General features: G+C 47.1%; 1 protein-coding gene across 2 annotated transcripts in view; it reads left to right on the top strand.

Moving 5' to 3' along the window:
- MDN1 (midasin AAA ATPase 1) overlaps nt 1-27,386 on the top strand; it is a 585,757-nt gene that overhangs the window by 24,561 nt on the left and 533,810 nt on the right. The window lies entirely within an intron of this gene.

Genomic DNA, 27,386 nt, shown 5'->3' on the forward strand with positions numbered 1-27,386 from the left:
TCTAGAAAAATTATAGCTGTGACAAAAATCTGATGCAAAAACTTATTTTTGCAAAAAATAAAAGTATTTTTAGTGTGGGATATTAGCCAAGCATAGAAAAATATAAATCTGTATAGCTGTAATCGTACCGACCCGAAGAATAAAGCCGTCATATCACTTATACCGCTCTGTAAACGGTATAAAAAAATATAACCAATTCTTGACCTGTTGTTGATTTATTCATTCTTCCTCCCTCCCAATAATCGCAGTAAGGGTATGTGCCCACTGTGGAGACACGGGGCTCAGTGGGTGCTCTCGTCCGCTGAACCAGCTGCCTTTAGAAAGACAGCGTGGCTCGGCTCATCCCAACTGAACTCACAACCTCCTTAACCGTGGGCGGAACACTACTCAGACAACACAGGGTAAGGGAATCACAATATTAAGACTTTATTGGATCCCCAAACAATTAACGGCACATAACACATAACCAGCAAAACACACAAATGTAACAGGCAACAGAGTCTCACCCTTCCGCTGGCTCACCAGGGATTTAGAATGTCCATACCTCTGAGGTTCCAGGGCTACTTACTCCAATCCAGCAGCACCCCGCTTTTGGCGGGCACCCACCGAGAATAGAATAACTCCAGATTTAGGAAGCTGGCTGAGGTCTGCAAAGTCTGTACCAGGTGACTGGATTGTCCCAACCTGGGTTTCCTCAAGTAGTCTCTGGTTTGATGATATAATCTTGGCAGCCGGAGTCGAAATTACTAGACTGTGGATATGGTCTCCAATCGGAACCGGAGTCCCTAGATTGAAGCCACAAGGTATCCTGATCCTCTAGCCAGCTCCTAAGAGCTTAGACTGGATCATGCACATCCATCAACCACTGGTGACATAAAGAAAATCCCTTTTATAGCCATAAACTTCCCTTAGGATAAACTGTGCTCTTATTGCATTGGTTGTACAAGACTGCTTCTCTTATTGGATGAATTTCAAGCTGCATGGATAATGTTCATTTAAATGGTGTGGATAGAAAGACTGAGGATATCTACATGTGGTCTGGAATGCACAGACAAGACAATGGTCACTAAGGTAATTTACATTAGATTAGCAATAAACAACTACATTACAATGAATGCTCAGAGGGTCTGGTCCCAAACAATAGTTTAGCAAACATGAGTTAGCACACAGAAGAACAATACATCTGGCTGAATTTTAAGAAACTTTAACCCATGCTAGGCATTGGGTGCCCATGTTGTCACATTCCTCCCCCTTCTTAATATTAGCCAGACAGGATGGGCTTCCGATCACCCTTCTCCTCTTGACGGCATTGTCCTTTTTAACGGTGAGGTCAGCAACAGTGGCTCGCATCTATACACCTCCCCCAGGTTGAGCAGCCATATTGCAGACAAGCACTAAGGTGGGGTCCGTGAGTTGGGCTTCCCTGAATTCCTTATGATCTATCTCCCCCCAGTCAATGGCCACAGTTGGGTCTGAAGTACTCACATTCGTTGCATCTGAGGAGGAGGCTGAAGATTGAGGAGGAGGGTTCCCCTCGGATGGGTTGGTAGAGACATCTGCACAAGGATGGTGTTTGGCTTGGCTGCGGGTGATGGCGGTAACAAACTTGCTGGATACTCCTTGTCCTAGGTCATTCTCCAAAATGACTGGTGTGAACAGGTAATCCACAAGCCCCACTTTCACTTCCCTCCTGGGTGGTATGTGAAACAACAGGCTTGATGGGGACATCTATAAACCCCACTTCAACTTCCTCCTGGCTAGTCCCCGAAACAACAGAAGTGGGGAGACCATCCATGAGCCCTACATCAACTTTCTCCTGGTTAGTCCCCGAAACAGGTGTGGGGAGGCTGTCCATAAGCTCCATATGGACCTTTTCCTTGTCAGACCCCAAAATAACAGGGCTGGGGATGCTGTTCATAAGCTCCACATCAGCCTTGCTCTGGTCAGTCTCCACAATGACAGGTATGGGGAGGCTGTTCACAAGTCCCACATCGATCGCTTCCTGGTTAGTCCCCAAAATACCAGGTGTGGGGAGGCTGTTCACAAGCTCCACCTCGACCTCTCCCTGGTCGGTCCTAAGGTCCAACTGCACACATGCCAGAGGGATGTCCGAGCGCTGGCCCCCAGCAAGGGTGATGGTCACTTGGCGGCCAGGTAAATGATGTTCTGTGGGAACAATATCTGGGCTGACCAGGGTGATGGAAGATCCAGTGTCTCGAAGTCCCTGAGCCTGTATGTCACCGACCTTGACCGTCTGGATGTGGGGATGGAGGTTGGCTGGTGTACGGTGTCCGGCCTGTCATAGGGTGTGGGCTGGGTAAATCACTTCCTCAGCTATTGGTGTTTCTCGGGAGTAGCATTCCTCAGGTCTCATTGGTTCATCTCGGCATATGTTGACTGGTTGGACTGGCAGACTGGCTCCAAGCATGTGGCCTCTGTTTTGGAGACAATCTTTATCGATATGTCCATGGCGCCCACATGTATAACAGCGCCGTAGATTGGGCAAGTCACAGGCCATGTTTGTAGACCTTTTGTTTCGGTGCAGCTTCTGCTGGTTAGCGGGACCATCCTTCTCGAGCGGCTGGTGTTAGCAGTACGGCAGCTGGAACTCCATAAACATATTCCAGAACACAAGCTCTCTCTTCTCTTGAGGATTTAGACCCCAATGCAGTCAACAACGCTGTGGCTTGGGCCATTTTGGACCAACTTGATTCCCGATTGTCACTAGATCCATGCTGTGGCGCACAGATTAAATCCTCTGGGTCAATATTGGCGGCATCCTCATTGTCCTCTGCATCATTCTGGGCATCCCAGCGGACTAATTTCCGGATCAAGTCCAACCGAGTGTCAGCGTTCCTGTAGTCAATCTTTCGCTTCTTGCACAGATCCTGTAGCATCCATTTACTGCTTCGGTCATATCTCCTCTCTGGTCCTTGTCCCATGGCTGAGCTGGTGGGGTTGGACATGGCAGCGTCCGAAACCTAAATGCCTCCCCTATGGCCTGCTGGGTATGCTTATGTGCCTCCCTGGTTGTTAAGCCCTGGACGGTGTCCACGAACACCAGTCCTCTGCAGCTCCCCTGTATAACCCAGGCTGAGTAGTGTCCCACCGCTGCCACCAATTGTGCAGACAGGGGGCTCAGTGGGTGCTCTCGTCCGCTGGCCCAGCCGCCTTTAGAAAGACAGCGTGGTTCAGAGCTCATCCCAACTGAACGCACGACCTCCTTAACCGTGGGCGGAACACTACTCAGACAACACAGGGTGAGGGAATCACAATATTAAGACTTTATTGGATCCCCAAAATATTAACGGCACATAACCAGCAAAACACACAAATGTAACAGGCAACAGAGTCTCACCCTTCCGCTGGCTCACCAGGGATTTAAAATGTCCATGCCTCAGAGGTTCCAGGACTATTACTCCAATCCAGCAGCACCCCGCTTTTGGCGGGCACCCACCGAGAATGGAATAACGCCAGATTTAGGAAGCTGGCTGAGGTCTTGCAAGTCTGTACCAGGTGACTGAATTGACCCAACCTGGGTTTCCTTCTTAAGTAGTCTCTGGTATGATGATATAATCCTGGCAGCCGGAGTCGAAATCCCTAGACTGTGGATATGGTCTCCAACCGGAATCGAAGTCCCTAGATTGAAGCCATGTAGCCAAGTGATCCTGTAATCGTAGGCAAAGTCCCTAGACCGAGTCCACAAGACATCCTGGTTCTGACTCTAGCCAGCTCCTAAGAGCTTAGACTGGATCATGCACATCCATCAACCACTGGTGACTTAAAGAAAATCCCTTTTATAGCCATAACCTTCCCTTAGGATAAACTGTGCTCTTATTGCATTGGTTGTACAAGACTGCTTCTCTTATTGGATGAATTTCAAGCTGCATGGATAATGTTCATTTAAATGGTGTGGATAGAAAGACTGAGGATATCTACATGTGGTATGGAATGCACAGACAAGACAATGGTTACTAAGGTAATTTACATTAGATTAGCAATACATGGTCCCAAACATTAGGTTAGCAAACATGAGTTAGCACACAGAAGAACAATACGTCTGGCTGAATTTTAAGAAACTTTAACCCATGCTAGGCATTGGGTGTCCATGTCGTCACACCCACGATCAGGCCTCACTGCGTCTTGGACTCAGCAGGTTCTGCCCTGCGGGTCCGCAAGTGTCCTCCTCAGAAGACCACAGCTGCTTATGCCCAAGATCAGTGCGCTGCGGTCTCCTCGCTGTGTTCTCCCCATGGAGGATGCACGCAAATCCGCAGCAAACAATTGACATGCTGTGGTCTGGAAAGACGCACCACAGGTCATTGTTTGCTGCAAAAAACACAAGCACAGTGGGCACGTGATTTCTAGAAATCCATCCATTATGCTTGTACTGTATAATGCAGCATTTTGGACGCAACTGAACATGATGATTGTGGGCACGCACTGTAAGGCTTGGTTCACATTTATCCTGCGTTCTACGCTGAGCGCTTACACTGGTGTCGCCGTGTAAATCTCTGAAATACATAGAAATCAAATCCCCATCGGAAGATTCCCTATAATGAGGCAGATGGAGTCATTTTGCATTCTTCCTGGCCTATGATTCGGCGGTGTCTGCCTTTTTAAAACTTAGGGCCAAAGAAATGTTTTATTGAGTAATTTTTCGTTTACTCAGCCCAGTGTTATACAGAATTGCCTGTTAAAATAAATCTTCCTAGAGTAATTCCTTGAGAGGTATAGTTTCCAAAATTGGGTCACTTAAGATGGTTTTTGCTATTTTGCCGTGTTTGGTGCTCCTCAAATAGGACATGGTGTCTATTTATTCCAGCCAGAATGGTGCTCCAAAATTCAAATGTCTCTCCTTCCCTTCCGAGCTCTGCCGGGCGCCGAAACAGTAGTTTTCCACCACATATGCGGTATTCGTGTACTCAGGAGAAATTGCACTGCAAATTGTCCTGTTAGTATTGTCAAAATACTAAATTTGGGGTAAAGCAATATTTTATTCCCAAAATAAAATTTTCATTTATTCTTTCCACTTTACAACCCCTTTGTGAGATTTGACATATCTATACAAAATGGTGATCATATGGTACAGGAGCTGTACTCGCGATTGCAGCCGAGCTCCAGCTGTCACAGCCAGGTGAGGTGCCCGTACCACCCCTTGTATTTAGTTCCCTAAATGCCACAAACAGTAGCGATTGTAGCATTTAGGAGGCATGGAGAGGGAGTGTGCTCCCTCTACCATTCGATCAAGACCCCTGCAACATGATCATGGGGGCCCGATCGTTGCCATGGCAACTCAAGGTCAATTAATGACCACCTGGTTAACCAGGAGCATGCAAGGAAAAACAAACTATACATGTTTGGTATCTACGTAATCGTACTGACCTGGAAAATTAGGTCAGTTTTATGGTACAAGAACTCTGGAAATAAAAAATAAACAATTATTGCAGAGTTTTACTTTTTTCCCTTTTTTTTTTTTTTTTCTCTTTTCTTGCTTACTATTACATCATATGATAAAATTAATGGTGTCATTCTAAAGTACAACTCATTCCGCAAAAAGCAAGGCCTCACATAGCTCTATCGACGGTGAAGTAAAAGTTATGGCTCTTGGAAGAAGAAACGAATGAACAAAAACGAAAAATCGCCCTGTTCTTAAGGGGTTAAAGTCACTTCAAATCTTATGTGATCCCTAAAATAAAATTGTAAATTTTGTTGGAAAAATTTGAAATTGCTGATAAAATGTTCCTCACCCAAAAAAATAAAATGGTGCTGATGTAAAGTGGACATGTGGGAAAAGTTATTTATTAATGATTTTGTGTGATATGGCTCACTGATTTAAGGGCATGCAAATTCAAAGTTTGCAAAAATTGTTTACTTTTTTTTGTAAAATTTTCAATATGCTCATAAACACAAATCCTATATGGATGGCACGGTGGCTCAGTGGTTAGCACTGCAGTCTTGCAGTGCTGGGGTCCTGGATTCAGATCCCACCAAGGACAACATCTGCAAGGAGTTTGTTCCCCCGTATTTGCGTGGGTTTCCTCCGGGTTCTCCATTTTCCTCCCACACTCCAAAGACATATTGATTTAAATTGTGAGCCCCAATGGGGACAGTGATGATTACATATGTAAAGAGCTAGATATGTAAAATAAAAAAAATATCTACCAAAATTTACTGTGGAGCACACAAGGACCTGCTGGGTGCACACTCTGGATCGCAGGTGGTCCTGGGAGCGACGCAGATGTCTGGGATCTGGTAAATATATTTGTTCTGAGGGGTCTGCCTTTTTTGAGGAGAAACTTACCCCCAACCCGTGTTTACCTAGAAATAAGCCCCACCCTGAAAATAAGCCTTAGGCTATGTGCGCACATACCGGATTTTGCCGCGGATTTTTTGCGGTTTTGCTGCATGTTTCGCTGCAGAAAATGTTCATAACATCTCTGCAGTGATTCACCAGCAAAACCTATGGGCAAAAAAAATCCTGTGCGCACTAGGCGGAATTTGACAGCTGCATGTTTTGCTGCGGGATTCCCGCAGCAAAAACAATTGCATGTCAGATGGAGCCAAGAGCTCCATCTGCGCACGCGCGGATTCTGGGTGCCATTATTTGAAGTCCTTACATATACCTCGCCGGCTGCCGCCGCACACATCAGCTCTGCTGGCCGCCGCCGCCGCACACATCAGCTCTGCTGGCCGCCGCACACATCAGCTCTGCTGGCCGCCGCACACATCAGCTCTGCTGGCCGCCGCACACATCAGCTCTGCTGGCCGCCGCACACATCAGCTCTGCTGGCCGCCGCACACATCAGCTCTGCTGGCCGCCGCACACATCAGCTCTGCTGGCCGCCGCACACATCAGCTCTGCTGGCCGCCGCACACATCAGCTCTGCTGGCCGCCGCACACATCAGCTCTGCTGGCCGCCGCACACATCAGCTCTGCTGGCCGCCGCACACATCAGCTCTGCTGGCCGCCGCACACATCAGCTCTGCTGGCCGCCGCACACATCAGCTCTGCTGGCCGCCGCACACATCAGCTCTGCTGGCCGCCGCACACATCAGCTCTGCTGGCCGCCGCACACATCAGCTCTGCTGGCCGCCGCACACATCAGCTCTGCTGGCCGCCGCACACATCAGCTCTGCTGGCCGCCGCACACATCAGCTCTGCTGGCCGCCGCACACATCAGCTCTGCTGGCCGCCGCACACATCAGCTCCGCCGGCCACCGGCGACCACAGCAGCCCCTGCACAGAGTGCTTGCCTCCTGTTACCTCTCTCAATCACCCCCCCGGTAAGCTACATTCGGATTTTAAGACGCACCCCTCACTTTCCTCCCACATTTCTGGGAGGAAAAGTGCGTCTTATAATCCGAAAAATATGGTATTTATTTTTTAGCTAAATACAAGGGTAGGCACCCTTTAGTGCCACATGATAGTCACTAAAGGGTGCCAGCTTAGAATATGCAGGGGGTGGGACATTATATAGGTCTTTCTCATCTATCTATCTATCTATCTATCTATTCATCTATCCATCTTTCCCTCTATCCATTATCTGTCTATCTATCGATTATCTATCTATTATCTATATTATTTATTGCAGTTCAGCATAAAAAAACTGCAGGGATTATCCTGCGGAAAACCACGACAAAAACGCATGCGTTTTTCCTGCGGTTTTGGTGCAGTTTTTTACCGCAGGTGCCGTAATCTTCAACTCCCAGAAGTTTCAAGAAATTTTCTTCAGAAAAATCACTTTTCTAGTGCGCACATAGCCTTAGACTGTGCTAGCTGATTATAGCATTTCTGCTGTGCTGGGACAGCTATCTTGTCTTTGCTATTATAAGGGGTGCTTCACACACAGCGAGCTCGCTGCCGAGATCGCTGCTGAGTCACGGTTTTGGTGACGCAGCAGTGACCTCATTAGCGATCTCGCTGTGTGCGACACTGAGCAGTGATCTGGCCCCTGCTGTGAGATCGCTGCTCGTTACACACAGCCCTGGTTCGTTTTTTTATTGTTGCTCTCCTGCTGATAAGCACACATCGCTGTGTGTGACAGCGAGAGAGCAACAATCCTGAATGTGCAGGGAGCAGGAGCCGGCATCTGGCAGCTGCGGTAAGCTGTAACCAGGGTAAACATCGGGTAACCAAGGTGGCTACCCGATATTTACCTTTGTTACCAGCCTCCGCAGCTCTCACGCTGCCGGCTCCTGCTCTCTGCACATGTAGCTGCAGTACACACCGGGTTAATTAACCCAATGTGTACTGTAGCTAGGAGAGCAGGGAGCCAGCGCTAAGCAGTGTGCGCGGCTCCCTGCTCTCTGCACATATAGCTGCAGTACACATCGCGATGTTATGTAGCGATGTTATGATCGCTGCTGCGTCGCTGTGTTTGACAGCTAAGCAGCGATCATAACAGCGACTTACAAGGTCGCTGTTACGTCACAGAAAATGGTGCCGTAACAGCAACGTCTTTGTCACTGTCGCTATGTGTGAACCCAGCTTAAGACCATGGAATAAAACTGGCATTTTAAAGGCCTGGTTCAGGGCATATGAAAAATCTGCTTCAGCTATGTCCACAAATTGCAGATAAAACCGGCTTCTTGTGCAACTTCACAAAACGGATTGATACAGTTAGCTTGCGATCAGTAGAATGGGTTGTAAAAGCACACTAAAAATAATTATATTGAGCAGGCCTTGTCCTGTCTCGTGGGCATAACCTTATTTTGTGTCTGTAGTTGAGACTACTAGTGAGGCAGCTATGAGTATTAGAGGAAGAAGTAAGGCTATGTTCATGTACTGCATCTTTTACTGCGTTTTTGGTTCATTTTTGAGGTCACAAAGATACTCCTACCGTATGTTTATATAAGACGCACCATGGTTTTAGAGGAGGAAAATTAAAATTTTAAGCAAAAAATGTGGTCATGACACACTGTTATGGGGCGAGGATCTGCTGCTGACACTGTTGTGGGGGTAATTTAAAAAAAAACAAAAACAAAAACTGCGTACGGTTCCCCTAATTTTGATAACCAGCCAAGATAGTCTCACAACTGGGAGCTGGTATTCTCAGGCTGGGGAGACTCACATTATTGGGAGCCCCCTAAGCCTAAAAATTTCAGCTAGCGGCCGCCCAGAATTGCCGCATCCATTAGATGCGACAGTCCTGGGACTTTTCCCAGCTCATCCTGATTGTTCTGATGCTGTGGCAGTCTGGGTAATAGGGAGTTAATGGCAACAGCCCATAGCTGCCACCAAGTCCTAGCTTAGTGATGGCAGGTCATCACGAAGCTGTAAGTGAAAGTAAATAAACACAATCACCCAAAAAATCCTTTATTTGAAATAAAATACAGAAAAAAAGCCCACTCTTTCACCACTTTATTAATCCCTAAAACCCCCCTCCAGGTCTAACTTAATCCACACTAGGTTCCACGACGCATCCAGCTCTGCTACATCTGACAATCCCAGAGACCGGCCATAGAGTACGACCACTCTCTGTGCGGGTCAGGCTGCAAGTGAGGTGAGCCGTGTGGGATCAGCGGTGACTCCAGCTGTCACCGCACATCACCTGACTGAAATCACCGCGGATCTCGCGGTCACTTCTGTCACGGCCGGATTTGCGGTAACAGATGGAGGACTCCCACTGTATACTCACCTTTCCTCACTCCATGCAGCATCGCTCGTCTTCCTGTCTGTGCCAGCAGCAGCAGCGCCACTGACCTGTATGGAGCCATGTACACAATGATGACGTCATCACTGTGCTCACTGCTCTTCACACACATCAGCGAGCCGGCAGACAGGAGGACATCGCGATGCTGCAGGGAACGGTGAGTATATTTATTCACTGCCCCTCGCGCTGATGATGATGATGGGGGCAGTGAATATAGCCGCACATGATCACTCCGGGCCGGCTCTTTAGTATGCACACATCCCCGCCCATCATATCCCGCCCACCTGTTAGCGCCAGCTTCAGGGCTGAGAGATGATGGGTGGGATGATGGGCGTGCATCTGAAATGAGTGGGCCCACGTGGTCAGGGTTGCGCTGCTACAGCCTGCTCCTGCCTCTGATGACCCACCTTCACCCGCTCCACCACCACTGCACTGCAGCCATCGGACTATAAGACGCACCCCCCACTTTCCCAAAAATTTTGGGGAAAAAAAGTGCGTCTCCTAGTCCGAAAAATACGGTAAATGCATGCCTTTCCTTCTCCCAGCAAAGTCTATGAGATTTCTATTTGGCTGTCAACACAGTGCATTTTTTTTTGGCTGCATATTGGCTGTGTTTTTGAAGATGCAGCATGTCAATACTTTTTGCATTTTTGCCAGCGTTTTTGAGCCCTTCCAGTCAATACATATGACTTAAAATAAAATGCATTGGGAAAAATGCTGTAAAAACGTATGTGTTTTTGCCGCAGGTGTTTTTTTTGTGGCCAAAAATGCTGCATCTTTGTGGTTAAGAAAATATGCAGTGTGTGAACATTTATTTTTGTTCCCAAAACAGCATGCATTGCCTTCCCCAGCAAAATCTGAGATTTCAGTTTTTCTGTCTGCACCGTCCAGCTTTTTTTGGTTGCGTCTTTGTGGTGACCAAAAAGATGCAGCATGTGAATTCTTCCTGCGTTTTTGCCAGTGTTTTTGAGCCTTTCCAGTCAATAGATTTGAGTTACCCGATATTTACCCTGGCTACATGTGCAGGGAGCCCGGCACTTCCCCGCTCGGCCTTGCCCCCTCCCGCACTCATCATGTACACACACACTCACACTCACCTGTCACAAGCCATGCAGTCACCGACACTGACATCCTCAGCACTATGGCCCCACCCGGCTCCACCCAACCCGCACTCCGCCCCCCGACCCCCGCACACATTCTCGGCGACTGAACGATCATCTAATCACCTGGCGGCTGGCACCTGTTAGCGATCAGCTGATCGTTATCTATTTTACAACGGAGTCCAACAATGAATTCTAATTCTTGTCATCCGTTGTACAATGCATCAGTCACAAGCGTCAAGCAACGCATGTGACTGGTGCAAAACAATGGAAATGTGAACCTAGCCTTAGGCTCGCTACTGGAATGAAAGGAGTTTCTGTTTGATGTCTTGGAGATGGAGGCGAGGTCCCTCTGATGGGACTTTTGTGGTAGGATGTAGAGATGAGTGATGCCAAACAATGAAGTTTAGTGTACGTATCGAACCTAGACTTTACAAAAAAAATCAGTGTTCCAGTTTGGGTGCTTTACGTATGTAAACCACTCGATGGAGCATCGCTGTGCTCGGGTGCTCTGTTTAGGTTGAGCCGCTTGCAGTGTTTGATCGGCTTGCACTGGGGGGAACAACAGCGTGATCGAATGTAGTGTGCACAAAAAACCCCTGAACACTCCCACCCCCAGAGGTGATCTGTTTATGGCTGGCAGTATGTAGGAGGAGACCCAAACTGCCCAATCAATGACTTCTAAGGGGGTTTAGGTCAAGTCCGGATCCAGAACAGAACTTTATCTAAAGTCCAGCAGAACCGAATTTCTACAGTTCCACTCAGCTCTAGTAGGAGGTCATATCTGGTGTTACTGTCTATTGGGCAAAAAGGCTGCACTGTGACTGCTATGCGCCGTGTACCAGAATCTCTGCTTGCATATACGGTTATAATCTGATGTTCACATTTTTTCTCCTATATTACCATTCATTTCAACAAGTGAAATTTAATTCTTTTTTTTTTTTTTCATCCTAACATCTTATCTGCATTCTAGAGTTGTGTATGAATTTGAGTTTTAGCAGAAGAGTAGGGATGAGCGGACCCGAATTTTAAAGTTCGATGTTTGTAATCCGTGTTCAAGTTCTGAGTTTGGGTGCGTTACGTGCGCTGACCACTCGAGCGAGCATCGCTGTGTTTGGGTACTCTTGCTGCGCGGCTTAGTGTACGCCACTTGCAGTGTTTGAACGGCTCACACTCGTTATCAGATGTAGTGTGTACAAAAAATAAAATAAAAATGTTTAAATAAATGGAAAATCCCTGCCCCCCTCCTCGGAAGTGATCTGTCTATGGCTGGCTGCATGGGGGCGGACACCAGAACTGCCAGTCGGTGACTTCCAATTGGGTTCAGGTGAAGTTTGGGTTCAGGAATAACGTTAAAGTCTGGCTGAACCTGCCGAACATAACCTCCACGGGTCCACTTATCCCTTACCTAAGAGCCTTCAAATTCCAAAGTGCATATGTATTTCTTACAGCTGACGACAAAACCATTCAGCTTATATTTGCTTCACTTAAAATAAACAAAATAACAATTTAATATAAAGAGCAAATGTTATGAAACATGGCCTGTCGTGACATTGTGCTGCAATACATTCCAACCACCTGGAAACAATATATCTCTTAAAATGAATCCTATCCCAGAACACATATGCACCAGATTTGATACCTTCATGAAACGAGTAATATACTGCATGTGCAATGTAAAATCATGGATCTCTTGAATGAGATGTCTGTAAAGATTAATTTCGGCTTAGGGCTGAAACGCATTACCTGACAATGACACATCTAGGTGCAGAAATACCACTCTACAGTCCTTATAAAAGAGCAAATAGAGGGGACAAACGTAGACACCTGATGACCCCCGCCATTAAACTACATCGTAAAAAAGCCCTGTTGATGAATATTGTATGATCCATTCTGGCTTTATGACTTAGGACACAGATATCCGCTGCCAGTTCAAAGTTAAATTGTTGTTCACTTTATTGTGAGCACAATAGTTAGGTTTTCTCAATACATTTCCGCTTTCCCCAAATGGGTCAGGAACAGTTTTTTAATTTGTTTTGTTATGTATTATCTCCACCATTTTTATCTATGGACTATAGAATTAAGGCCCCGTCACACACACAGAGATCACTATCGAGATCGTTGTTACGTCACCGTGTCTGTAGCAGCGATCTCGTTATGTGTGAAACCTACCAGCGATCAGGCCCCTGCTGTGAGATCACTAGTGGTTGCTGAATGGTTGGGACCGATTTTCTTCAAAGGCGATGTTCTGCTGGGCAGGACGCATCGCTGTGTTTGACGCCTACCAACGACGTCCTAACACAGTCCCAACGCCCGCCGAGATCGTTATACAGGTCGCTGATCGTTACTGCGTCGTTGGTAAGATCTGACTGTGTGACATCTCACCGGTCACATTCTAACTAGACTTATCTGGCCTCACTCAATTCTTTTGTATTGAGCAAGTCTTCACACGTCTAGTCAGCACGTGACTGAATGTATCCTGGAGCTGACATCGGAGGCACGTACGTTAAGGATTTACAAGATTGCAGACCTAAAATGACGGAAAACTTGTACCCTGGGGCCGGACAACACCTTAATATTATCATCATAACATGTTTCATTATTCTCTAATTTTGATTATTTTCTTCATATATTAACCCCTTCATGACCATGGACGGATCTATCCGTCATGGAACATGTCCCGTTAAGCCCTGCCCCCTGCCGCGGGCAGGCGGCGGCGATCTGCGCACATGTCAGCTGTTTTCAACAGCTGACATGTGTGCCTGCATGTTAAGAGTGGAATCGCATTCCATCCGTAACATTAACCCCTTACATCTCGCACCCAAAGTCTGGCAGCGAGATGTATATATGCGCGGTGAAGATTTCCACTTACCGCCGCCCCCACCGGAAGTCACGTGAGTGATCACGTGACTTTTGGTGGTTGCCATGGTATCACAGGGTCATGTGATGACGCCTGCAGCTGTGACGTTTCACTTTCATTTTCACCCGGCCCGGAGGCCAGTGAAGCAGGAAGTGACTATCTGCTGTTTACAGCTGTATAGCTGTGATCAGCAGATTAGAGCGATCGGGTTGCTGATCGCTATAGCCCCCTAGGGGGACTAGTAAAATAAAAAAAAAAAAAAGTAAAAAAAAAAGTTTTAAAAAATACAAAAAACAAACAAAAACCTAAAAGTTCAAATCACCCCCCATTGAAAATTAAAGGGTTAAAAAAAATAAATATATACACATTTGGTATCGCCACGTTCAGAAATGCCCGATCTATCAAAATATAAAATCAATTAATCTGATTGGTAAACTGCGTAGCGGCAAAAAAATTCCAAACGCTAAAATTACGTTTTTTGGTCGCCGCAAGTTTTATGCAAAATGCAATAACAGGTGATCAAAACGTAGCATCTGCGCAAAAATGCTACCATTAGAAACATCAGCTCGAGATGCAAAAAATAAGCAGTCAGTGAGCCATGGATCCCAAAAAATAAGAACGCTACGGGTTTCAGAAAATGGCGCAAAACGTACGCCACTTGTATTGGACAAGCTTGTGAATTTTTTTTTAACCCCTTAGATACAAGTAAACCTTTACATGTTTGGTGTCTACAAACTCGCACCGACCTCAGGCATCATACCCACACATCAGTTTTACCATATAGTGAACACGGTGAATAAAACATCCCAAAAACTATTGTGCCATCACACTTTTTTTGCAGTTTTTCCACACTTGGAATTTTTTTGCTGTTTTCCAGTACACCATATGGAAAATTTATGGTGTCCCGCAAAAAACAAGCCCTCATATGGCAAGATTGACGGAAAAATAAGAGTTACGGGTCTCGGACGAAGGGGAGCAAAAAACAAAAATGCAAAAAGGGAAAGTGCCCCGGAGCTGAAGGGGTTAAGTATATTTTTTAACAAACAACTGCTTTTCCACTGGTGACTTACTGCCAAAATATTGTGTACTGCTGTGTATACTTGTCTTGCCTGACAAAGGCTCCAGTCTGGAGCTTAAAACCTTCACTGTTCCTGTGACGCCATGGGAGTATTGTCTTCATTGATAACAGCACGCTTATTGAATCCTGCCGATAGTCTGGATACTATTATGGTCCTGGTAGAGTCCGATGGGTTGCAAAACAGTTATGGTACGATTATATAGTTATGGTACCAATTGGCCTTTTGGTTCTGGTTGAAGCTCTAATATTTGTTGTATTAACACATGATTTTTTATATTTGATGTTTTATTTGATGTTTATTGTATTTCTGCACTATATGAATATGACTAACATCTATGCAGGGTGGTCATAAGGTTTTTACCTATTGAAGTTATTCACAAAGCTGGGGCACAATATGCTTAGACATTTTATACTTAACACTTTCTTTTTATTATATATAATATTGATGCTAGGGATCTCTTTGTTGGCAGACCCCTTAGGCCAGGGGTCTCAAACTCAGCTGGGTGTATGGGCCGCACAGAGGAAAAAAATAACTTGGGGGGCCGCATTCTTTGCAGGAGAAAGTGACATTTTTATTGGTACCATATATATTTTTTTACACACATTTGGATGACTGATTTTCAACATTTTTCACTTGTTTATTATAACAAATGTGCACATTCTTTGGTTAAATCTAAAAAAAAAAAATTGATGTTAAAAAAAAGTCATGCCTTATTTTGGTTTGTTTTTTTTTACATTTTATCCCTTTCTTGTAACTAATAGTGTTACAATTATCACTATATAGAAATTTTGGCCAACATCTTTTAATAATGTTTCCCATCTTGTCCCCATCCTATAGTAATAACCCCAGCCTTGTCCCTATTCTATAGTAATGTCCCCATCCAATAGTATTATGCCAATCCTTGTAATGTCCCCATCTTTTAGTAATGTCCCCATCCTATAGACATGTGCCCACCTTGTCCCCATCCTATAGACATGTGCCCACCTTGTCCCCACCTTGTCCCCATCCTATAGTCATGTGCCCACCTTGTCCCCATCCTATAGTCATGTGCCCACCTTGTCCCCATCCTATAGTCATGTGCCCACCTTGTCCCCATCCTATAGTCATGTGCCCACCTTGTCCCCATCCTATAGTCATGTGCCCACCTTGTCCCCATCCTATAGTCATGTGCCCACCTTGTCCCCATCCTATAGTCATGTGCCCACCTTGTCCCCATCCTATAGTCATGTGCCCACCTTGTCCCCATCCTATAGTCATGTGCCCACCTTGTCCCCATCCTATAGTCATGTGCCCACCTTGTCCCCATCCTATAGACATGTGCCCACCTTGTCCCCATCCTATAGACATGTGCCCACCTTGTCCCCATCCTATAGTCATGTGCCCACCTTGTCCCCATCCTATAGTCATGTGCCCACCTTGTCCCTATCCTATAGTCATGTGCCCACCTTGTCCCTATCCTATAGTCATGTGCCCACCTTGTCCCTATCCTATAGTCATGTGCCCACCTTGTCCCTATCCTATAGTCATGTGCCCACCTTGTCCCTATCCTATAGTCATGTGCCCACCTTGTCCCTATCCTATAGTCATGTGCCCACCTTGTCCCCATCCTATAGTCATGTGCCCACCTTGTCCCTATCCTATAGTCATGTGCCCACCTTGTCCCCATCCTATAGTCATGTGCCCCCCTTGTCCCTATTCTATAGACATGTGCCCACCTTGTCCCCATCCTATAGTCATGTACCCACCTTGTCCCTATCCTATAGTCATGTGCCCACCTTGTCCCCATCCTATAGACATGTGCCCCCCTTGTCCCTATTCTATAGACATGTGCCCACCTTGTCCCTATTCTATAGTAATGTGCCCACCTTGTCCCTATTCTATAATAATGTCCCCATCCTGTAGTAATGGGGGGGTGGGGGCAGTGGCGGCGGCGGGTGAAAGGTGATAATTTACCGATCGCTCTCGGCTTCCACCCACAGATGCCGGAGTGAAGGTGAGGGGGCTGTCTCTGGCCCCAGATCCACAGTGATTGGACAGACCGGTCACAAGGCCAGTCTCTCCAATCAGAGCTGGGGGCAGGTGAAACAGAGGTCACCCACTACAGCCAATGATCGGTGCTACAGCTGCACTGATCAGGGCTGGATTTCAATGTTACAGCCATTTTCAATGGCTGAAACATTAGTTCCTGTGATTGGCTGACGGACGCCGCACAGCCAATCACAGCCTCCGTAGGTCCGGGGAGGAGACACCACTTCTCCTGAGGTCCCCTCCTCCCCGAATCTAAGGTATTTGCTATTTGCAATGCAAACAGCGATCGCAGCCACCAGGGCCACGATTTCGCCATGACGTACTGGGTATGTCATGGATCCTTAAGTACCAGGGAGCCATGATGTACCCAGTACGTCATAGGTCGCTAAGGGGTTAATGTGCCGTCCTTCACATACACAAAAAATAAAAAACCACCATTCTTCTCACCTGTCCCGCGTTCCCTCGGCTCCTCACCTCTGCTTCTCGCTGTCTGCAGGCCGTGCCCCCGGTGACTATCGCGGCCTGTGCAGGGGCCGCATCCACTGGCAGCGATTTATGTCAGATGAATGTTTTGCCGGCGCTGCGCGCGCACAGTCCTTGCTTCTGAGAACGCAGCGCCGGCAAAACACTCATCTAACAAAGTGCAGACAGTGGCTGTGGCCCCTGCACTGGCCGCAATAGTGAACAGGGGCACGGGCCTGGGGCCGCACGAAGCAGCCTGACGGGCCGCGTGTTTGAGACCCCTGCCTTAAGCTATGTGCGCACTAGAAAGTGCATTTTTCTTGAGAAAAAAAACAGACCCCCTGAAAGAATCCCGCATCCGCGGTACAAAAACCGCAGTAAAACCGCACCCGCGTTTATTCCGCGGTTTGCCGCGGATTTTCCGCAAGTTGGTCCTCGCGGTTTTTACCATTATGGCAAAAACCACAGGTACCTGCGGAAAAGGGACATGCTCATTTTCTCAAGAAATTTTCCCAAGAAAATCTGCAGAAAGAATGTTCTTGAGGAAAAAAAAACGCAGTGTGCGCACAGATAATTGTACCCCATAGGTTTTGCTGGGAAATGTCTGCAGAAAGGTTTCAAACATTTCTCAAGAAATTACTGCAGCAAAACTGCGGGTTAAACCGCAGTGTGCGCACAAGGCCTTAGCGAGTAAGGCTATGTGCACACGCTGCGTTTTTTGACGCGTTTTTGTGCGTTTTTGGCCGCTAAAAATTCGCAAAAAAACGCATCCGTTTTTGCAGCGATTTGGTGCGTTTTTTGCTGCGTTTTGCTGCGTTTTTGATCTCTGCGTTTTTCTGCGGCTTTCCAATGCATTGCATGGGGGGAAAACACAGAAAAACGCAGGAAAGAATTGACATGTCCATTTTTTTTTTTTAAGCTCAATAACGCAGCTTAAGAAAAAAGTTGTGTGCGGACAGCAAAAATGAAAACTCATAGACTTTGCTGGGGAAGCAAAGTCATGCAGTTTTGAGGCCAAAAACGCACCCGAAAAACGCTCAAAGACGCTGCGAAAAACGCACTGTGTGAACTTACCCTAAATAACCTTTTTGCTTTTTCAAGCTCAGTTTCCTGGTCTTGTTTTTCCTTGCACTAACCACAGGGTGTCATAAGTATGTATGCAAAGAGAATGACTTTGTGGACAGATCATGGTGAACTGGTTGTCCTCTCCTGGCCTCCACCAACCCAATAGCATGCACAGCAACAATCTTACCCTCTTTTTCCCGAGGCATTGCCTCAAGCCTTGTTCTGCACACAGCTTAAAGTGAACCTGTCAGATGCAATATGCACCCAGATCCACAGGCAGTCATGGGTGCATATTGCTAATCCCTGCCTAACTGTCCAAGCATCTAGTACCATACATAAAGATATCTTTATAAAAAGTATTTCTAAAGATTTTTTATAATATGCTAATGAGGCCAGAGACTAGTCGCAAGGGCGTTACTTCCCCCGGCTAGTATGTTAGTACGTTCTAACGTGCTGTTCAATGCAGCGTCACCAGCGAATGCTGAATCTGAACGCCCCACACTTCCAGTCATGCGCAGTATGAAGCCTGGTGTACGCATCCCGGGTTCAGACAGGTGTAGTGCGCATGACCAGAAATGCGGGGCAATCAACTTCAGCGGAAACAAGTACACGCATCACCGCTGGTGACGCTGCATTAATTAGCATGTTAGCACCCCTCACTCTTGATGGCGGCCGGAGGAGGATGGATGCGCATGATCCAGAGTCCCCAGGACTTCCGATGATGCGCACTAAACTGATGCAGGGTGTAAGCTTCCATTCTTCAGTGAGGTATAGTGCGCATGACCGGAAGTGCTGGGGACTCCGGATCATGGACAGTGCACATCCATCCTCCACCGGCCGCCATCAAGAATGAGGTATGTTCAGCGTCGCTGCGCATTGATTAGTATGTTCGTACACCCACAGTGGCGTGCTACCATGCTATGTGGGCCGACTAGCTAAGGGAAGTAATGTCCTTGGGACTAGTCCCCGGCCTCATTAGTATATAAAAACAATCTTTAGAAATCCTTTTTCTAAAGATGTGTTTTATCTATGCGAGTGTATACAGGGACTGATAGGCAGGGATTAGCAATATGCACCCAGAACTGCCCGTGGTTCTTGGTGCATATTGCACCTGAAAGGTTCCTGTTAAACTTCTTAAAGAAGGCTTTTTTTCAAATACATGTATATTCAATTGTGCCTCTAAGCGGCGCTACTGCGGTCCCCTCATCTCCATCAAGTGACCCCTGAGCTCCGTCACCTCTGGGACCCGGTGATGTCACGTCAACTTCTAGTGGACCTGATATCTAGAGTTGAGCGCGATTCGTGGTTCGTGGTTCTCCAGTTCTAGGCTCGAGTAATTTTGGGGCATGTTCTAGATCGAACTAGAACTCGAGCTTTTTGCAAAAGCTCGATAGTTCTAGAAACGTTCGAGAACGGTTCTAGCAGCCAAAAAACAGCTAAATCCTAGCTTGGTTTCTGCTGTAATAGTGTAAGTCACTCTGTGAATCAAACTATTATCACATTTCAGTGTATAGTGTGCGTGAACAGCGCCTTCAGATCACTGCTGTTTCTATAATGGCGATCGCCATTTTTTTTTTTTTTTCTTGTCTTCCTTCCCTAAGCGCGCGCGTCTTGTGGGGCGGGCCAGCATGTCAGCCAATCACAGACACACACACAGCTAAGTGGACTTTGAGCCAGAGAAGCAACGGCATGTGTGATAGGATCTGCATGTCACATGTCCCTGCATTATAAAACCGGACATTTTCTTCACGAACGCCATTATCTGCCTTCTGCGTCTTTGGTGTCAGACATCAGTGTCGCAGCTCCGTCCTCCTGAGTCCTATAGCCGATACAGCTGTATGCGCTGCATACACAGCGTTAGACAGCTTAGGGAGAGCACTTTCTAGCAGTCCTTTTAAGGGCTCAAAGCGGCAGGGTCAGAGAGCCATAGGTGACAGGTCCTGCAAACAGCAACAGCGTCTGTGTAGCCCAGGTCAGGGATTTCCTCCCTGCATTTCACCATTAGGAGGGAATAGAAAGGCAGGCTTCCATTCCTCTACCCAGAGCACCACAATCCTGCCACTGTACCCTCTTGTCCTCTGCACACTCCAACTCATTCTAAGTAAGCCATTATACTAGCAAACACTCAGTGTACCTAGTGGCATCCTATCTGTGGCTATTGGACTTTGCTATAGTCCCACTAGTGCAAAGACATTTGCAGAGCACGTCTGCCTGCATTGCACACTCCAACTCATTATAACTAAGCCATTATACTAGCAAACACTCAGTGTACCTAGTGGCATCCTATCTGTGGCTATTGGACTTTGCTATAGTCCCACTAGTGCAAAGACATTTGCAGAGCACGTCTGCCTGCATTGCACACTCCAACTCATTATAACTAAGCCATTATACTAGCAAACACTCAGTGTACCTAGTGGCATCCTATCTGTGGCTATTGGACTTTGCTATAGTCCCACTAGTGCAAAGACATTTGCAGAGCACGTCTGCCTGCATTGCACACTACAACTCATTGTTACTAAGCCATTATACTAGCAAACACTCAGTGTACCTAGTGGCATCCTATACGTGGCTATTGTACTTTTGTCAATTCACAGTATTGGAACGTTATTTGCAGCACGTCTGCCTGCATTGCACACTCTAACTTTTTTAAACTCAGCCATTATACTAGCAAACACACAGTGTACCTAGTTGTATCCTAAACGTGGCTATTGTACTTTTGTCTATTCACACTATTGTAAAGATATTTGCAGCACGTCTGCCTGCATTGCACACTCTAACTTTTTTAAACTCAGCCATTATACTAGCAAACACACAGTGTACCTAGTTGTATCCTAAACGTGGCTATTGTACTTTTGTCTATTCACAGTATTGGAACGTTATTTGCAGCACGTCTGCCTGCATTGCACACTCTAACTTTTTTAAACTCAGCCATTATACTAGCAAACACACAGTGTACCTAGTTGTATCGTAAACGTGGCTTTTGTACTTTTGTCTATTCACAGTATTGGAACGTTATTTGCAGCACGTCTGCCTGCATTGCACACTCAAACTTTTTTAAACTCAGCCATTATACTAGCAAACACACAGTGTACCTAGTTGTATCCTAAACGTGACTATTGTACTTTTGTCTATTCACACTACTGCAATCTATGTGCAGCACCTCTGCATGACAACCTCGTGCTCTGTTTTTAATAAGCTATAATGATAGCACAAAATACTGCCATTTTGTGGCATCATAGAACTGGCTGTTGTATTCCATTAGTGCCCCACTGGTGACAAGCTATTTCTAGCACCTCTACATCACACCCTCATGCACATTTTGCTACGCTAATGTTATAGCAAACTCATGGAATTCATTGCTGCATTTCATAATTCGGAGGGATAGAAAGTCAGGCTTCCTTTAGCTTTTCCTTCTGTTCATAGACAGCATCTCCAAGACAAATTTCCCCTCCACGTCTAAGTGTGGAGAGGCAGCAAGTGCGCATGCGTGTGCCGATATACCCCAGCTGCAGCATAATTACAGTGTTTCGCCTAGTGAGTATGCTCAGCCTGACTGTGCCATTCCTGACGCTAAGTCTTCATTTCGGGATACAGCGCATGCTCCCACACTAAGTGTGAAAAGCCTCTTTGCACAGGTGCTTGCATTCCGTGCCGGGTCTAAGTCCTGTTTTGTGCCTAGACACCATGCTAAAGCTGATAGTCTTTTTTCAGAGACTGTATTTCATGCTACTGAGCATGCTCAGGCACTTCCTGCATCAGAGACTAGGTCCGGTAATGAACTCTTTGGCCCTGGCCCTGATGTGGGGGTCCCATATAGACCACAGGGCATCAGGTGTCCTCCCAAATGGCTTGCAGAGGCCCACACCTATGACTTGTCATCGCATTATTGATGGTCAGACGATGACTGGTGAGGTGTTTGGGTCATGGCAGCCATGAGGTCATCATTGAAGTTGCGTTTCCAAATAGGACGCTAGTTATGCCACTCATGACGTGTCACTCTACTTTTGTCTATAGGAGGTGCATTGTGGTTCACCATGGTTTGGGGCGGACCCAGGTTATCAAAGGGGCTGGAGCCAACAAGGAGGTGCACAGTCTTCTATTATGCTCCGAAAGAGCACACCTCCATGTGTTGAACCCATTGCGGCTTTAGGCCAGAGGTAGGCAGGGATAGGGTGGTGGATGCAGGCCACCACCACAGTTGGTAACGCAGAACGGTTAAGACCAGCTCCTGTCCTAACAGTCCTGCTTGTGCAGCCCAGTGGCATTAACAGGCCTGCTGCTGCTGATGCGCCTGCTGTCCACAGGTGTGGCCCCTACGCACACGGTCAGCGTACTCAATGGCCCCTGTGTTGTTAACAGGGAGTTCCTGGGCTGGGTGGGCATGTGGACCCTGTGACGCTAACAGGGCTCACAGTCTCCAGATCCGAATGGCGTCTAACTCGGTTCAGGCTACTATTAGTTTCATAGCCACACAGCTCTGTATCCTCCACCAAACCTTCCAGTTGCCAACCTCTCCTTTTCCAACTGGGAGCACGGTGGACACTGACTGCTGATGGGGATATATACCTTTCTCTTTCTTTTCTTATTAATTTTCGTTATATAGCGGTCACAGATTATATACCACTTTATCCAAATCTGCCAGTCCCACTGTAACAGATGTTGTTTCTTCAGCAAATGTTACAGTTGCTTAACCACCAAATCCACGGACCAAAATTTTTTTCCCCTTTCCAACACACCTGTTCCCCTTTCCAACAGCATCTGTCCTTTTCCAACTCATTTTGGGATATGACCAAAAGTGCAACTGTGCAGGGACACCGTACTCAACGCCATCTCAGCACAGCAGCCAGCCCTCGGTCCCTCCGATGTGGACAAGTAAAAGACCATTTCCTCCTATCCATGACAAAGCGTTGAGATTCACTCTGTGCAGCACTGGTGTTTAGTGGAAAAGTAGATCTAAGATTGCGTACCACATTCTGCAGATACTCCTGTATACGTGCGTCTATTTCTATGGCAGGAATTAGTTCGGCAAATTTTGTCTTGTATCGGGGATCTAACAGTGTGGCAACCCAGTATTCTGGATTACTTTGAATTCGTACAATCCGAGGGTCATGTTGTAGGTAGTGCAGCAAGAATCCGCTCATGTGTCTTGTGCATCCAGGAGGACCAAGTCCTTGGTGTGTTGGTGGCAGAGAGGTGAGAATCGTGCATACTTCCTCTGTCCTCTACCCACAACCTCGCACAACCGAAATGTGAGCAAGCTCTCACTCATCTGCTGAGTCTTCCATGCCGATCGCCAGTTCGTCCTCCATTTCTTCATGGGCTCCTGCACTTTCATCAACACTTTTTGCTGATACTATGCGCCCTTGTTAATCCCTCTCCCTCACCATGACTGCCGCATAGGTGCCGCTGACCATCTGGACCTCGTAGATCTTGTTATCCCTTCCGCATATGACTCCTCCTGTACTTCCTCCCCTTCCTCTTGTCCCAACACCTGACTCTGAATAATAATTACAGTGTGCTCCATCATGTAGATGACCAGAATTGTCACCCTGAGAATGACATTGCCAGTGCTAAACATCTTCGTCGACATTTCAAAACTGTGTAGCAGGGTGCATAGGTCCTTGATCTGACACCACTCCAGCAGCGTGATCTGCACCACCTCTGGATCAAGTTATCCCAGGCTATATGTCTTACCGTATTTCAGCAGGGCTCTGCGGTGCTGCCACACACGCTGCAACATGTGCAGATTCCAATTCCTGCGTGTCGGAACATCGCATTTTCGGCGTTTAACTGCCAGACCCTAAGACCTCCGGAGTGATGAAAGTTGTTGAGCTGCTGTGTGCGCACGATGGAAGTGAGCACATAGCGAGCGTGCCCGCTGCACAAGTCCATGTAGGCCGTGATGGTGTTTTAAAAATTGCTGGAGAATTCGGTTCAACACGTGAGCCATACTAGGCACGTGTGTCACATTGCCCTGACGATGGCCCACAGCCAGGTTTGCATCATTGCCGCACACGGCTGTTAAGTCACCAACGTAGTCCGCTCCGTCAATTTGTACTCCGGTTGCCAGGTGACAACGTGTTCCTTTCATGAATAGTGCTGATGATGGGAGAGTAGTCGATGCCAGCGGCGCAGGTGGACGCAGGTTATGCTCACCCACTGGGCTGCATTACCTTGACAGATGCAGAATCTCTGGCTGAATGTAGCTGGTGGGTATCTCACAGATGAAATACCATCATTCAGCTACAACCAATGGGAAGACACCACACCCTTTTTTATGCCCATCCTGTCTGCAGACCACTGCCAGACATAGCTATGAACCTCTGGTTAATTTTACCCCCAGTTCAGTTTTATGATTTTGTGTGCTTGTTACCTGACTACTTTTCCTGCTTGCTGTTTATGTACCTTGTTGGCCGATCCGCATTTCACCTCTGCTTGTTTTCTGATTAAGTCCTGGCCGTCCCATTCTGTTCCTGTTCCTCAATTAATGTTTTGACCCTGCCTGACTACTATTCTCTGGAATAGCGGTGTGACTCACATTTCCCATACATTTCAAAGTAAAACTTTGACTGCCTGATGGCATTGAGCTCTGCTGCCAGCATAGTAAGGAGGTGTGTGGTAGTCCTTGTGCGCAGTTGCAAGGAAGGGTGGCCTGACCACACAGGGTTTGCGCCAAGGTAGAGGACCCACACGAGGTTGAAGAGGCAGAAGCAGTGTATTAACTTCTACATACAGAACAAGGATTGAAACAACTCGTGGGGACGGCAAGACTTGTACAGCAGACCCTTCTCCATCTCTCACCATAGTTTGCCAGTGCCCAGTCAGTGACATGTAATGACCCTGTCTATGCTTACTGGTCCAAGTATCTGTGTTGAAATGCACCCTGTCGCACACAGATTTTCTCAAGGAAGTGGTGATGATGTTGTGTGCGACATGCTGGTGTAGCGCGGGCATGCTTTTCTTGGAGAAGCAGTGGTGATTGGGCATCTGGTACTGGGGCACAGCGACAGACATAAGGTCTGTAAAATCCTGTGTGTCCACTACGCGTAAAGGCAGCATTTCGGTAGCCAACAGCTTACAGAGGGATAGAGTCAACCACTTAGCTTTGTCATGGGTCGCAGTAAGTGGCCTTTTATTTGACCACATCTGAGGGACAGAGATCTGGCTGCTGTCTGTAGACGGTGTTGAGTAGGGTGTCCCTGGAAAAATGCAGGTTTGTGAGAAAAGTGCAGGCGGAGACATGATGTTGCCTTCATCTTGCCTTCAGATCTGTTCATCTTGTATCATTTTTAAAAAACACAGCAAGCAAGGGTTACTCCAAGCGGAGTCTACCTTTTTTCCCAAAATTGGGCACACAGACACCCCATCAGTGGCAGCACTTGTGCCCTAGTTGCAAACAGGATGTTTTGATTTGCATCAAGCACATTCCAAATCCACAAGCATTTACTCTCCCCAGGATGACACAGGGGTAGTAAATTCCTTCTGGATCCATGACTTGTTCATTTTGATGAACGTCAGTCTGTCCACATTGTCACTGGACAGACGCGTGCGCTTATCTGTCAGCACACACCCAGCAGCACTGAAGACACGTTCAGAGACAACGCTGGCAGCTGGACACGACAAAATCTCCAAGGCGTAACTGGAGAGCTCTGTCAATTTTTCTAGATTTGAAGCCCAAAAGGAGCAAGGCTCCATTTGCAAAGTCATTGCATCGATGTTCATTTGGAGATACTCCTGTATCATCCTCTCCATCCGTTGACTATGTGTCAGACTTGTTGTCTCTGGTGGCCTTGCAAAGGAGGGTCTAAAAAAATTATGAAAAGATTCCATAAAATTGCTGTTACCAGCACCAGATACGGTCCTACTGGTACGGGTAGACTGTTGAAGATGACGAGGCCGTTCCATGTTTGTCAAGTTACAACTGGGAGAATCACTCCCTTCACCTGCACGGTTGTTTGGTGGAAAAGCCGAGCTAAGATCGAGTAACAGCTTATGCTGATACTCCTGCATACGTGCGTCCCTTTCTATGGGTGGAATTATGTCACAAAATTTGGACTTGTCCCGGGGATCTAATAGTGTGGCAAGCCAGTAGTCATCATCACTTCTAATTTTGACAATACGAGGGTCATGTTGGAGGTAGTGCAACAAGAAGGCACTCATGTGTCTTGCGCAGCCATGCGGACCAAGTCCACGCTGTGTTTGTGGCATAGAGGTGCTAACCGTTCTTTCTTCCTCTGTCATCTCCCCCCAACCTCTTTCAACTGAAATTTGACCAAGGTCCCCCTCATCTGCTGAGTCTTCCACGTCCATGGACAGTTCGTCCTCCATATCTTCATGTCCTCCTGCACCTTCCTCAACATGTCGCCTGCTACCATGCGCCCTTGTTGATCCCTGTCCCCCATGGTCCCATGCCTGCCGCGTTGGTGATGATGAACGTCTGGACCTTGGTGATGTTGTTGTGTCTTGCGCATATGAATCCTCCTGTAGTTCCTCCCCTTCCTGTTGTCCCACCCCCTGACTACGAATAGTGTTTAGCGTGTGCTCCAGCATGTAAATGACTGTAATCGTCATGCTGATAATGGCATTGTCAGCGCTAAACATATTCGTCGCCATGTCGAAACTGTGCAGAAGGGTGCATAGGTCCTTGATCTGAGATCACTCCATCAGGGTGATCTGCCCCACTTCTGCATCTCGTTGGCCCAGGCTATACATCATGACGTATTGCACCAGGGCTCGCCGGTGCTGCCACAGTCGCTGTAACATGTGGAGAGTTGAATTCCAGCGTGTCGCCACATCGCATTTCAGGCGATGAACCGGCAGGCCGAAAGACTTCTGGAGTGATGCAAGTCGCTCTGCTGCGGCGCTTGAACGGCGGAAGTGAGCTGACAGTTTTCGTGCCCTGTTCAGAAGGCCATCTAGGCCGGGATAGTGTGTTAAAAATTGCTGGACGACAAGGTTCAACACGTGAGCCATACAAGGTACGTGTGTCACCTTGCCCAGGCGAAGGGCCGCACCCAGGTTTGCAGCATTGTCGCACACGGCCTTACCAGGCTGCAGGTTGAGTGGAGACAACCATTTATTAAACTCGGACCGCAGAGCTGACCACAACTCCTCAGCTGTGTGACTCTTATTCCCA

This window comes from Anomaloglossus baeobatrachus, chromosome 3 (genome assembly GCF_048569485.1).
Source record: "Anomaloglossus baeobatrachus isolate aAnoBae1 chromosome 3, aAnoBae1.hap1, whole genome shotgun sequence".
NCBI classification, from domain to species: Eukaryota; Metazoa; Chordata; class Amphibia; order Anura; family Aromobatidae; genus Anomaloglossus; species Anomaloglossus baeobatrachus.